At 46.6% G+C, this 14941-nt stretch overlaps 1 protein-coding gene across 2 annotated transcripts in view; it reads left to right on the forward strand.

Moving 5' to 3' along the window:
- Positions 1 to 14941, forward strand: part of LOC112105868 (ras-specific guanine nucleotide-releasing factor RalGPS1) — a 294309-nt gene that overhangs the window by 21896 nt on the left and 257472 nt on the right. The window contains exon 2 of one of the 2 annotated variants that reach the window (XM_026655681.1): positions 6567 to 6748. The exons of the other annotated variant lie outside the window; for it this stretch is intronic. The gene's annotated coding sequence lies outside the window, so the exon portion shown is untranslated. The remainder of the gene's footprint in view (positions 1 to 6566; positions 6749 to 14941) is intronic. 2 annotated transcript variants of the gene reach the window in all.

Here is a 14941-nt window from a genome sequence, read left to right on the forward strand (position 1 = left end):
CTTCACTATCTCCAACCAGAATACTCCTACAGAAAGCAGTCCTGTTTGTCAGGAGGCACGTAGCCTTAATCTTCCTTGTGAATATTTTAAGGCACAATTAACTTGGGTTAATATTTTTAGGGTGTATAAAATTTCTACTAAACAGGTAGACTCTGGATACTAAATATTGAAGTCAAATTGGAGGTAGTGTAGTGGGAATCTTAGGCCTGATCTACACTGGGGGGGAGGGAGAGCGATCTAAGTTACGCAACTTCAGCTATGTGAATAACGTAACTGAAGTCGACGTACTTAGGTCTACTTACCGGGGTGTCTTCACTGCAGTAAATTGATGGCTGACGCTCTCCCGTCGACTCCGCCTGTGCCTCTCGTCTTGGTGGAGTACCAGAGTCAACGGGAGAGTGCTCAACGGTTGATTTATCGCGTCTAGACTAGATGTGATAAATTGACCCCCCCCCGCTGGATCGATCGCTGCCTGTCGATCCAGCGGGTTATGTAGACAAGCCTTAATTGTTCCCACATGCCCATCCTTTTGTGGTATTTAAATTACTGAGAGCTCCTCCACAGCAGAGGATTGTAACTGTGCTGTTCCTGCACACACTATTTCCCCCCCCCCCCGGAGGCACTGTGTGTATCAGCAGCAAAATGATTGAGGTGCTCAGAAGGAGAAAAGAGGCAGGAAGCAGAAGAGACCAATTGCAGGGGAAGAGGTTGCTGAGGGAACAGATGAGTAGTTTGCCTCATTCCTTTCTAATCAGTGGTGATGTGTTGACTTGGTGGTCTGGTGCCAGTATGTTTGAGTTTGTTTTTTCTAGGCCAAAATGAGCACAACCAGTTGATGGGGTGGAGGGTACACTTCTTGTATGTAGAGATTTTCTGTGGCAGACTGAAATAGCAATCTTGGTAAGCTCTGGAAACAGTCTAACACTGTGGTAAGAGCCTTTGATAGGAGGAGAAAGTTAAACAGGTAGGGGAAATGGTGTGGAGTTTTGTTTTGTTTTTGGAAGACCCTTGATGAGCAAAGGGGCAGAAATTCAGGATGGGGTGAGATTGACAGAAATGAAAAAGAATACACAGACAAAAAGAGGAAACTGGAGGCAGTTGTTGTTGAATACTTGGATTGATAGCAGAAAGGAATAAAACTTCATGCTTCACCTCCAGTCCCTTGTCTTTATCACTTTTGCACACTGCCCATTTAAGAGTGATGTTTTTGGGGGTTTGGGGAAAGAATTCCCTTACTGACAAAAATGAAATTAATACCCTTAAATATCTATCTCCAACATTCTTTCACCATTAAATAATAAAACATCAATAGCTATTTTCATTATAGGACCAAGGCAAAGTTGTGTTTAGAGTCAGCTGAAGGAACACAAACTAACACATCTTATCTTATTACCACAGATGTGCTGACATGAATGATTGTGATGCAAATATAAGGGAATAAACAAAATTTTAAACTCTGTTGGAAACATGACAATAAACTCTTTTTCCAAATGGAAAAGAACATTGCCATCTCTCAGAAGCATTGTTTACCACCAGCTACTTGGAAAATCCCTCCTGTCTTTTTGTTACTTCTTTCATTTTCAGTTCTGTTCTAGTCTTTCATTTTTCACGGTGTGATACCAGAGTTCAGTATAATGATTGAAATTACACATTGAGATATGTACCTCTATAAAAATTAGAGAACTTTGACTAAAGCTGGTAGATCAATGGCTCACTCTAATCCAATGCCCTGATAGAATAGTCTTGTGTTGGTTTGCAATGTTTGTTTCTTTTCCCTTGGTTCATCATGTGACTTGATGTGGATGCAAAATTCTTCAGTGGTGAAAATAGGGTGGATTTTTGGTCTTGTGTTTATGCCCTGTATAGAAGCTAAGGGCTTGGCTACACTTGAGAGTTACAGCGCAATAAAGGAGCCCCGGGCGCACTAGCTCACTACCCGTCCACACTGGCAAGGCACGTAGAACTCTCTGACTCCGTGGCTACAGCGCTGCTGGTACTCCACCTCGGCGAGTGGAATAACGTTTGCTGCGCCCCCGCTGAAGCACCGCGGCGCCAGTGTGGACGAGGTGTTGCATTACTGCGCTCTGATGAGCCTCAGGAAATGTCCCATAATTCCCTTAAGTCAAGTGGCCTCTCTTCTCATTGTTTTGAACTCGCTGTAGGAATGCAGATATGCCGTTTGAATGCTCCGTTTCTGACAGCCAGCTGCTTATCTGCTCCAAGACAGATAAGTGTGCTACGAGAGAGAGATTAGTGTGGAATGGTGAGTGAGTGGAGTGGGGGGGGGGGGAGAGTCTGCTGCTGTCTCAGTGGTTTGAGCATTGGCCTGCTAAACCCAGGGTTGTGATTTCAATCCTTGAGGGATCTGGGGAAAAAATCTGTCTGGGGATTGGTCCTGCTTTGAGCAGGGGATTAGACTAGATGACCTCCTGAGGTCCCTTCCAACCCTGATATTCTATGATAGTTATATGGATAAAAATTCAATTTAAAATGCACAAAAACTTACAAGACAGTATGCTGACATGCTCTCAGCCCCCCCAAAACCCACTCTCTCTCCCTCCACATACACACAACACACTCCCTGTCAAACTCCACCCCACCCCCCCATTTGAAAAGCACGTTGCAGTCACTTGCATGCTGGGATAGCTGCCCATAATGCACCGCTCCCAATGCCGCTGCAAGTACCGCAAATGTGGCCACACCAGTGCACAAGCAGCTGTCAGTGTGGACAGACTGCACTGCTTTCCCTACTGCACTCTCCGAAGGCGGGTTTAACTCATAGCCCTCTACATCTGCAAGTGTAGCCATGCCCTAAGGAAAGTCCCTGCATGTGAGCTAGTTTCCATACAGGGTATAAACACATGACAAAGAAACATTGCGAAGCCTGCACCCACTGCAAGGGATTCCATCTGGAAGTTTGGCACAAAAATCTCTTCCTTCTCTCTTCCTCCCTCCAAACATTGGAGGGAATGATCTGGCTGAGGGGAGTAATGCAACAGAATTAATCATCAATTTAGAGAGAGAAATCTCTATTTACAAACTGATGAAAACTAATTGTTGACTTTCCTATCTAAATATAAATATGCCACTCCTCTTCAAGGATCCATTCATAGCCTCTGCCGTGTGCATTAAAGACTAGGGTATGGGTTATTCATAGTTTGCACACCCTCCTCTGTCCACTGTGCCTCACCTCCCACACATGCCGCATTCCCCACCACAAGTTTAAGTGCCTAAAGATACGCTAACTTCTTGTCTCTAGACAGATTCATCACAACCCATCCAGAGGACAGATGGTAGTGCAGAATTTTATATATAATACAAACAGTGTTCTTTACCTCGTCTCTTGTTCTGGTTTGTGAGTTTTAAATTTGTGGTTTCTTTGTTTATAATTGGTTGTATCTAAGAAACATAGGGAAGCACCACTAACTGTGGGGAAGTTCTAAAGTGGAGCTGTAGCATGTCCCAGTCCAATTTATAAACGTCCCCTATATGTGGTCCTCCCCTTCTTTTCAGCTTCTTGCCCATGCCAACAAATATGCCTTTGACTCCTATCTTTGCCAGCCTCTCCAGGGACAGGTTTCCCTTCCTGAAGGAGGGGCAGCATAAGGTGAATTGATTTAAATAATCAATTTTAATCATGATTTAAATCAGCCAACAGGAAACCTTGATTTAAATCACTGATATATCTTTTTTTAATCTTGTTTTGCATTTGTACTTTTTAACTGTTTTCCTAATGAAAGGTTTATTCTTGTTGACTAACATTTTGGTTTGCAACTGAATATCCCTTTACAATAAATTTTGCTTCTTTTTGCTAACCAGGAGGATATACTGTATCTATACACATTATTTAGGCAGTTATGTAGCTTAACTCACATTTGTTCAGCTTCTTAATTTTTACATTTTTATTAGGAAATTGTGAATGATGCATTTATTTACTAGATTAATTTTTTTACTTGCGATTTGTGTCAAGCTCTATTTGGATAGAAGCTAAAAAATGCAATTAAAAGTGCACAAAAACAGCATTTTATCTTTTTATTCGTTAAATAAAACTACGGTACCTAATGCTGGATATATAAAGTTTAACAAAACATGTTTTGCATTTAAAACTAATTCAATTATTAAACAAATGAAGTATTATCTTTAGTTAGGCATGTGACCAGAAACAGTTCAATTCACTATCAGGATTTTAGAACTAGTAGACCACCGTCAAGGTGGCCTTGAGACCTCTGTCAGAGCCTAGCCATCCTGACTTGGCACTTTGGCTGAGTGCTTTGACATTGGTCAGGAGTATGCCTGAGACCCGGCACTGCTCGCCTTCCCCACTGCCTAAGAAGAGGCATAAGACCTCTAGACAGGCCGGTTGCTGACACTGATCCTCTGTAAGCTTGGGGTTAAAAGTAGAGTGCAGCCAAAACTCAAGCACTCCTTTTCTCTGGTAGCACCGAAACTGGCACTGTTGAGTCTTGGTCCCGAAAGGGTGAGTGATAGGGTGTTTGAAGGGCTGGGTGGCCTAGCGGTTAGCACACCTGACTTCTGGTCCCTTGCTTCCCTGGCTGAGGTGCCTGGTTCCTGACCTTAAGTTGGGAACCTTCTGACCTCTGCTTGCATCTGGGCCTCGGCCCTTAAGGAGGGGTGGTAGGGAGACCTGGGCTCTCTCTCTTCACTGATTTCCAGCCCAGGGCCCTGTATGAAGCAATGCTGGCAAGTTCCTCTTGCCAGGGAGTCTAAGTCCACTGCCCTGTGCTACTTCCAACCTATTTCCTTCAGTTTGAGGCATGGCCCCAATAATCCAAACAGTTTTTGTAGTGGCTTGTGTGGAGTAGTGCCCTCTTGTGGACCTTTCGTTGGCGTTCTGCTGTGGACTCGAGTCCTTCTGGGCAGAGCAGATATAAGATTGGAGGGGTTTAGCCCCATAATTTCTTTATTGTACAGTTCACTCAGTGCTGGGTTCTCGCCAGTCTCCTCAGCAGTCTCTCTTGGTCAGGGACACAGTGCTTCTCCCTCCAGCGGCTGTCCTGGCTGTCAGGCTTGTAGTGATGCTCCCCTCATGTAGAAAGACAGAGCTATCTCCTGCCTCTTTGCTAGTCAGCCTTAAACTGAGCCAGATTCTCTCCTTTTCTTCCTCCTTCAGGCCAGGCACTGGCCCAAGATGTAGCGGTGTGGAGCTAGCTGGGCTCATAGGCTCTCTTTTTAACCCTTTTCATGCTGGTGTGAGTTTTCTCAGCTTCATCACAGGGCGTCTTCTACATTTGTGGTACCCCAGTGACCTGAGATCATCCTGGTACTGACCACACTGGAGGCATTGGCAGCAGCAAGAGATTTGCTGAGCCTATCGGTAATGTTATTCCTGGCAATGCAGGAGACCGTGCTTCTGGTACCAGCAGTTAAAGGGGCTCTGACATACCAGGGTGCAATCCAGATTAATGGGGATGGTGTCACCCTTGCCTCGCAACCTAGAGTGCCTTGCAGTACCTTACTGTTGTATCTCTCAACCTGGACCGCTCACAGCCTTCATCACGCAGGTCACTCCTAGATGTGTTTGTGTAATTGTAGCTGCCCGTCACACTCTGGCTCTCACCAGTCTGGGTTATACTTCAGGATGACCGCAACACTCTCCCAGTCCCAGATTTCCCCCCAGAAATGTGTTTTGTACTGCCCAGGCCTCTCTTGGACAGTCCAAATATATTAAGTCCATTATTCTTATAAGGGAATAATATACAACAGCTTGCCACCCTAAATGGAGTTACCCAGACACTTCAATTTAAACACACTGGATTAGATAAAACAATAAAACAAGTTTAATAACAACAAAGAGATTTTGAGCACAGGTAATGAGGCATAAAGATCAGAAATGGTTACAAGAAAAATAAAAATAAAACTTTCTAGTGCCCAACTTAAAAACTACATTAGAGTCAAAGCGAAGTTTCTCACACATACTTCTAGCAATATTACTGACCCACCTTCAGGTCAGCGCCCCTCCCTCAGAGTCTAATGGCTGCTTCTTTTGTCTTCTCAAGTGCAAAGTGTGCAAGAGACAGGAAGAAAGAGGAGAGGTTCTCTTGGGGTGCTTGTTCCTCCTTTTTATAGTTTTAGTCCCCCTCTTGAAAAGCATTTCCAGCTGAGAACCAGAAGACAAAAAGTCTGTGTGGAAGGATGTTCCCTGCTGGGTTTTTTTTTTCTTTTTTTTCCACCTGAGTGAGCTTCCTTTGTTTTCTCCTTTCTCCCTTGCTGCTTGATGACTTTGTTCATTGCTTAAATGCAAATTAAGACAAGCATACCCTCCTTTGTTGAAGACAGGTGTGTTTGAGTAGTTTGGTGCTACGTGAGTCTGAACATATATTTTTAACATTATATGCAGGGAAACTTTTAACTATACACATAATACGTCTACACACATTATACTGTGATATTACTGATCAGCAAGTTGAGTTTTCATATACCTCACAAGGTATACGTTGTACAAGGATTATTACAATAGTGTGTAGGTATGAATACAGGAGTGCATTCCATCACAGGGTCCAGTGTTGGTGCAGTAATCGATACCATGTCAACCTCCTGTGTTTCAGACTTCACACCCATCTGCACTGTTGAAGGGGAAGCCTGCAATCTTGGCTGCACTATACTCTTTCCCAAGTCGGCACCTGTCTCAGGTACCATCGGCAGCAGCCTCCACTGTGACTGGGTGCAACCTGGAACTGGGGTACTGCTCTCGCACTGAGATGCTGTGACAAGCTGCAAACCTCTCCAGGTACTGCACTTACATAGCCATCCACAGGCATGGACACACCCAGCTGAGTTATATGAATGCTTCCCCAGCCACTCATGAACGAACAATAGAGAGGCTCCAGCCAATTTCCCCAGCCTAGGACCCCAGGGCTGTATTGTCCTGCCTTGGTCAGAAGCCTGACCAGTGTAAGTTTATTACCTAGTCCACCCCTACCTCAATGTGGAGAGAACATGCATGAGCTTTTTACACTGAGCAGATTCCCCAAGCACTTCAACCAAAATACTGTTTAAGGTAAAATATAAAACAGATTTATTAACTACAGAAAGATTTTACATGATTATAAGTAGTAAGTGTACAGATCAGAGTTGATTACCTAAGAAATAAAAGTAAAATCGCAACCTGAGTTCTATAAACTAGACAAGATTTGAATCAAGCAGTAAGTCCCGCCCTGATGGTATAATACACAAGCTAGAATTCTCCTTTTCAGCCTGGGACCACCTCCCCAGTTCAGTCTTTGTTCTCCAGACTGTTTCCAGGTGTTGAGTTGGGCGCAGGGAGGGGGAAGAGGCCCAGTGATGATGTCACTTCCCCTCTTTTATAGTTTCTTTCAGCTTGCTGGAAACATCTATGCTTGTGATTGGGTCAAGCAGTCTCCATTGTCTACGTGCTATCTCTGAGAAGTCTTTATTATATACGGTTCTTGGGAATGTGGATTCCTTTAATTGGCCATCAGAAGTCAGGCTCCTCCATGGTTGCACCTGAAAGGCTGGTTGTGGGTGTTCCCAACCTTACAACATATTTCAGTAACACACACATAGCAAAACTTCATAACTTTCCATACAGTGATAGCACATACAATCCAACAAGATATTAATGTTCAACAGATCAACTTTTAAAATGATACCTCACAAGGCATGCTTTGTACAAAACATATCATAATTATATGACAGTGGTGAATATAGGGTTTCCAGTGTGCTGCTTTGAAGCATAGCGTGCTACATCCCCTTGGTTAGCAGAGGGTGATTCATCCTCCCCTGAATTGGAGATTGGCTCCTATGTTTCCTTGCCTTGGGGCTGGTTATGCTACTCCTCACCTAGGTGTTATTACCCTGAGGTTGCTTTGGGATCCTCCAGCTGGAATGGGATTGGGCATGTGGCCATGACCAGTTCAGTGGTCCTTTAAAAACACCTGGATTTCTAGGTCTTACTCAAAGCATTCCTTTTCTGTATCATCAGAAAGGCATGGAGAATCTACTCACCAGGCGCTGCCTTTTCTCTAGTCTGGTATTGGGCCTGCTACCAAGCAGGAAAAGGTGGTTCAGGAGAAGTCTGTTGGACAGCTAGTGGAGGAGTGGCAGCCTCAACCCTGTGCTGGCATCCTCCTCCCTTCAGAGGCACCTCACTCACTTCCAATTATTATTATAGAGCTCACCAAGAGCTATTGGAGAGGGTTGCTTCTGATTTGGAGATACAGGTGGAGGAGGTTAAGGAGTCCTCCCATCACCTTTCTGATATTTTGGCCACCACTGGGATGCCTTACTTAATGGGCTGCAAAATCATCTCACTAATAAGTTGCTCTGGTAGACTTCTTTGTCCCTTCCTCCCATCTCAAAAAGTTCTGAATGTAAATATTATGTTCCCTCTCAGGGGCATGGGCAGTGGGTATAAGAGGCCAGGGGAGGCTAAGCCTCCCCAAACAGCTGGCCTGCCACCTTTGGAGCATGCTGCCACCAAAAGGGCGTCCTGGCTGTGGCCCTGCCTGTGCTCTGCCCCGAGGCCCCATTCCCACTCATCCTCTTCCTGCCTGAGGCCCCTCTCTGCCTCTTCTCATCCCCGCTCCACCCGCATGGGGGCATTGGGGGAGGGGGCGAAGAGGCACATGGGGGTGGTGAGTGGTAGGCAAGGAGGAGGAGGCCGAGTGGGAGTGAGCCTCGGGGCAAGGCCATGGTCTGGGCGTGCCCAGCCTCTCCAAATGGAGGAGTCACTCGCTGCCTATACCCAGGGGGTTGACTGACTATATTCCTGTTTCGCCCTGGGTTTTTTGATGGCATCAGCGACCAGTGAAAGGAAATAACAGGGCTAACAGGTGGCAACCCCCAAATCAAAGGATGCTAAAAAATTAACTTAGTAGAAAAGTTTATTCTACTGTGGGGTTGCAACTCAGGATTGCCAACCAACAAACTCTTTTGAGTGTTATGATTGTAATATTTGGGACTCCTTGTTAAAGTTTAAGGACATGTTGCTGGAGGGCACTACGCAGGAGTTCTTCACTTTAGTTGATGAGGGGAAATGAGTAGTGAGAACTTGGCTGCAGGCTGGACCAGATGTGGAGGACTCAGCTGCTAGGACCATGGCTTCTGCGATTTCCACGTGCAGGAGCTCTTGGCTTCAGTCCTCAGGGCTTCTGCATGAGGTTCAACAAACAATTCGACTTGCCCTTTGAGGGCAAACAGCTTCTCAACTCCATGGGGTGAAGGATTCTAAGGCAACTTTAAACTTTTTGGGATTGTATACTCCTGCCCCATCCAGGAAACACATTTTCACCCACAGCAGATCCATTGGTACTCTGCCCCTGCTCCTTGCCAGGATCTGCAAAGAAAGAAAAGTAGAAGTTATAGACGCGGCCATCTCCTCCTCCTGCTTCTACATCAATGCCTTCTCCATCTAGATACCCAGGGATTCTAAACAGGTGATTTGATGGGTTGATTGAGGACGCTTTACCAGTTTCCAGGATGCCAGAGTCCATCTCCCCCTGTTCGCAAACAGTTTGTGCCACTTCCTCCGTGCTTGCTCCTGGATTACTTCAGACTGATGGGTCTTAAGCACTGTGGAAGTGGTATATACCCTCCAATTTGTTTCTCCTCCTCCCTTCCATACTCCCTCCCCTCTTCAGGGACCATTCTCATGAGGAGCTCCTTTTCCAGGTTCATTCTTTCCTTCTGGTAGAAACCATAGAGGAGGTTCTTCAGTGTCACAGATGGGAGGGGGTTCTATTTCTATTTCCTAATCCTGAAAGCAAAAGGAGGTCTCAGATCAATTTATACTTGTGCCAGCTAAGCAGATATCTCATAAAGATAAAGTGTTGCATCGTCACCCTGGCTTCCGTTATTCTGTCCCTGGAGACTGGTATGCCACTCTCAACTTAAATCACCACATGAAAGTAGGCACTTTATCAAGGTCACAAAGTATCTCAGATTCATAATGAAGCATGCTTATTGCCAGTTCACCGTGCTGCCATTCGGCCTGTCAGCATCTCCTCAGGTTTTCACAAAATGTATAACAGTAATAGCAGGTTTACTGAGGATGCTACGGGTGCAAATCTACCCTTATTTGGATGACTGGCTAGTCAGAGGCTAGTCCAGGGCTCAGGTACTGTCCAGTTTGTCTATCATCCAGTCAACTCTCAAAGAACTGGATCTACTGATCAATTTAGAAAAAAATCTATCCCACATCCAGTTCAGAGGATAGAGTTTATAGGAGCAGTCCTGGACTCTACTCAGGCCAGAGCTTTCCTTCCTGACACAAGGTCCCAAACGATTTGATTTCTTGCTGTAGATCTCCAGGCCCACCCAGTCAGAATAGCTCGAAACTGCATGAGGCTCCTGGGGCATATGGCCACATGCACATAGGTAGTCCGGCATGCCAGACTACATCTCAGATTTCTTTAAAGTTGGCGAGCCTCCGTTTATTCTCCAGGTCATCACTATTTGAGCTCTGTGCTGAACAAGTCCTCTCGCATATTCACTTCTCTTGATAGGTGGACAGACCCATTCAGTGTATGGGTAGGCATTCTGTTTGCTCTCAACCTTCATAAGAATATAAAGATGGCTATACTGGGTCAGACTAATGGTCTGTCTAGCCCCGTAACTAGTCTTCTCACAGTGGCCCGTGCCAGATGCTTCAAAGGGAATGAACAGAACAAGGCAATTCTCAACTGATCCAGCCCCTGTCATCCAATCCCAGCATCTTGCAATCGGAGGCTTAGGGACACACAGAGCATGGGGTTGCATCCCTGGTCATCTTGATTAATAGCTATTGGTGGAGCTAGCCTCCATAAACCTACCTAGTTTCTTTTTTGAACCCAGTTATACTTTGGCGTTGACAACATCTCCTGGCAACAAGTTGCACCCATTGACAGTGTGTTGTGTGAAGAAGTACTTACTTGTGTGTGTTTGTTTTAAATATGTGGCCTATTAATTTGATTGGGTCACCCCTGGTTCTTGGTTTATGTGAAGGGGTAAATAACACTTCCTTATTCACTTTCTCCACACCATTCATGGTTTCATAGACCTCTGTCATATCCTCCTAAGTCATCTCTTTTCCAAGCGGAACAGTCCCAGTCTTTTTAATCTCTCCTCATATGGAAGCTATTCCATGTTCTTAATCTCTTTTGCCCTTCTCTGTACATTTTCCATTTCTAATATATCTTTGTTTGAGATGGGGCGACCAGAATTGCACTCAGGATTCAAGGTGTGGGCATACCATGGATTTATATAGCAGCATTATGATATTTTGTCGTATTATCTATCCCTTTCCTAATGGTTCCCATTGTTCTGTTAGCTTTTTTTTTTTTTTTAAACTGCCACGGCACATTGTGGGGATGTTTTCAGAGAATTTTATCCACAATGACTCCAAGATCTTTCTTGAGTGGTAGCAACTGCCCCATCATTTTGTATGTACAGTTGTGATGGATTTCCAATATGCATTACTTTGCATTTATCAGTACGAATGTCATCTGCCATTTTGTTGCCCAGTCACCCAGTTTTGTGAGATTCCTTTCTAACTCTTTGCAGTCTGCTTTGGACTTATCTATCTTAATTTTGTATTGTCTGCAAATTTTGCCGCCACACTGTTTACCCCTTTTTCCAGATCATTTATGAATGTATGTCATGCTGTATGGAGTGGCTCATGACTGTGAGTGCCTACTTCAAAAAAGCAGGGCAGACACTCCAAACATGGTTGTATTTTCTATATTTAGATTTCATCAAGCCAGTAACAAGTGTAAACTCCTAAAATACTATAGATAGACTCGAGTATCTAACGGACTGTCTTGCAACCCAGGCAAGCTGCACTATGTGATAATGGTCTGTCTCTGTTCCAAGAGACCAGTCACTCACCCTGGTCTATTTGCATCCTAGATGTCAGAGCAAAGAAAATACTGGTAGCCAATTCTGTAATTAACTAAAGGTTTATTAGCTGGGGAAAAGATATGAGTTATTGAGAGTTTAAATCAGGTAAAATAGGTGTACAGGTGAGTCTGTCTATAATTCCAAATGGTAGCAGAGATGTAGTTTTCCAAAAGTCTCTCAGGGCTACCCAGGATAACTCTGGGGAGCTCCGTTGTCTTGTTCAGTTATTCTGCCATGTTAAAATCCAAACAGTTCAGTGATGAAGATTTTTTTCCTTGTGTAAATACTTAAAGCTTCTCTCAGAAAACAAGCTGACAGGATCACTACCCATGTGGTACATTTAGTTACAGGAGTATACACAATAACCCATCAAATGAGAGAGAAGCCTACTGTAATGCAAAAGAAGAACTATCAGGAAAGTGCTAATTTCAAAGCAAATGGTCACTGTGTGGGGTGATCGGCGGTCAAAGATTCTAAATGCATTTCTCACTCTCCGTCATCAAAAAAAGAGCCAAATGTTTGCTATTACATTATAACAGGATACAGATAAGTGAAAACAATGCATGCGGCACACCACTGGTGTTTAAACTTCATAAAAACTGAATACATTCTTGTACATTTAAACAATCACTTTTGACATGTACACCTCTACCTTGATATAACGCTGTCCCTGGGAGCCAAAAAATCTTACCGTGTTATAGGTGAAACCGCGTTATATTGAACTTGCTTTGATCCACCGGAGTGCGCAGCCCCGCCGTCCCGGAGCACTGCTTTACCGCGTTATATCCGAATTCGTGTTATATCGGGTCACGTTATATCGAGGTAGAGGTGTATTATATTTTGTTGTACCTGTTGTGACGAAGTGGAAATGTTCTTAATGTTTTCTCTGAATATTGTGTGGGTGCCTGTTTCCCCTGCAAGGTGCCAACTGAAGGTGTTGGAGAACAAAGAGATCAGGTGGGCTCCTTGTCCGGAAAAGAGACAAAGGCCAGAGGAGGGGCTGGAGGGAGTGTCAGTTTGGAGCTGGCTGGGGAAACGGGGAGAGACCCAGAACTTGAGTCTGGGCTCCCCACCCCCCAAGATGGACCTGAATGAGGGGTCCTGTTTTCTGTACCTACAAGCTCTGTTTTAGATTGTGTTCCTGTCGTCTAATAAACCTTCTGTTTTACCAGCTGGCTTAGAGTCACATCTGACTGCGGAGTTGGGGTGCAGGACACTCTGGCTTCCCCAGGAGCCCTGCCTGTGCGGACTCGGTGCGGGAAGTGCATGGTGTGGAAGGGCATGCTGAATGATCCGAGGTCAGACCCAGGAAGGCGTAAGCTTCTTGCCCTGGAGACAGTATGCTCAGAGAGAGGAGGCATGCTCCCCCAGAGTTCTGACTGGCTTTGTATGGAGTAGTTTCAGAGCATGCCAGCATCCCCTTCCACGCTGTGCGCTTCCCGGGAGTCTGCACAGGCACTGACACTCCCTCCAGCCACTCCTCTGGCCTTTGTCTCTTTTCCAGGCATTAGGAGGCCACCTGATCTTTGTTCTCCAACACCTTCAGCTGGCACCTTGTAGGAGAGCGGCCCAGGCCATCAGTTGCCAAGAGACAGGGTGTTGGCCATTCTCTGTGCAGACAGCATCACACTGGCCCTCTAGGGCTCTACAACAATCACACTCCCTTATCCCACCATCTAGGTCCTTAAGAAATGCATAGGGGAAACTGAGGCACCCACACAGTATTCAGAGAAAACATTAAGAACATTCCCACTTCGTAACACCTGTATACCACCAATTATATACTTTAAAGGGTGTAAAATAATCAAGTATTGTGTGCTAAACACGATACCCCAAACTGACCGCCAAATTTAAGTTGCGTGTTTTTTCCCCTCAGGTGAGGGCTCTGGGGTGCGGCTGGGGATGAGGGGTTCACAGTGCAGGAGGTGGCTCAGGGCTGGGGTTCTGGGGTGGGGCAGGGCCGGGGATGAGGAGCTTGGGGTGCAGACAGGCTGCCCCAGGGCTAGGGCCAGAGAGGACTCCCCCCGCCCCTGCTGGCAGCAGCAAGCTCCAGGGGAGGGACCCCTCCTCTTCTCCCCCTCCCCTCTCCCTTCCTGTAGCACACTCACTCTGCACCACTGTCACTGCACATGCTCCTAGGGCCCCTCTCAGGTCCAGGAAGCCCCCTCGCCTCCCCTATGGTGAGTACCGGGGCAGGGGTTGCCATCACATGTGGCCTCCCCTGCTGCTGCCCCTCACCATAGCCTCACTGGGGGTGGGGGATGGGGCTGCCCCTTGCCCAGGATGGGGCAGGAGTGGTGGCTGTGGGGGCGGGGGAGGTCAGGTTGTCACAAAATTCACCCAAGTCCCAGCTGCTCGGGTCTAGGAAGTCTCCCTCCCCATCTCCCCTGTGGTGGGTGGGTGCGTGCGGGGGGGGAGGGGACTGTCATCACATGTGGCTTCGTTCCTCCCTTGCTGCCCCTCACTGTAGCCTCACTGGGGGATGGGGCTGCCCCTTGCCCAGCGTTGGGCAGGAGTGGGGGCTCGGGGCTGGGGGGGAGGTGGCTCACAGGGTCAAACACTCACCAAAGCCCCAGCAGCTGCTCAGGTGAGTGAGGTCCACTCCAGATGTCTCCTGGCTGGAAGCCCCCTTGGCATCTCCTCCAGGTGGGTGCCGGGAGAGGGGAGGGGACGGGGAGGGCTGCCAAGCATGTGTGTGCCTCCCCCTCCCCCTCTGAGGTGCTGCAGCAGCCAGCCTGCTGGCGCTGCTCTTGTGCTATAGCCCTTAGGCAGCAGCAGCAGCCTGTGTAGTGTAGGATACTGCTCCGTGTAGGAATGTGCTACACAGGCAGCACAAGCAGGCAAGGGGGAGGCGCGCGCTGCTTTCTTTCAGGCAGGGACGGTCCGGGCCAGGGCGGGGGATGCCCCGGATGTGCTCCAGGCAGGGCCGGGGGAGAGACCCAGCTCCAAATATTGGTGGAGCAGGGCCCCCAGCCCTGAATATTCTTGGAGCCTGAGCACCACGAAAGAATATAACTCGCCGCCCATGGGCATGATTTCCCGTTACAAAAGCCATGTTGACTCTTTCCCCAACAAATTGTGTTAA

Source organism: Terrapene carolina, unplaced genomic scaffold (assembly GCF_002925995.2).
Source record: "Terrapene carolina triunguis isolate 2854851 unplaced genomic scaffold, T_m_triunguis-2.0 Scaffold210, whole genome shotgun sequence".
Taxonomy (NCBI): domain Eukaryota; kingdom Metazoa; phylum Chordata; order Testudines; family Emydidae; genus Terrapene; species Terrapene triunguis.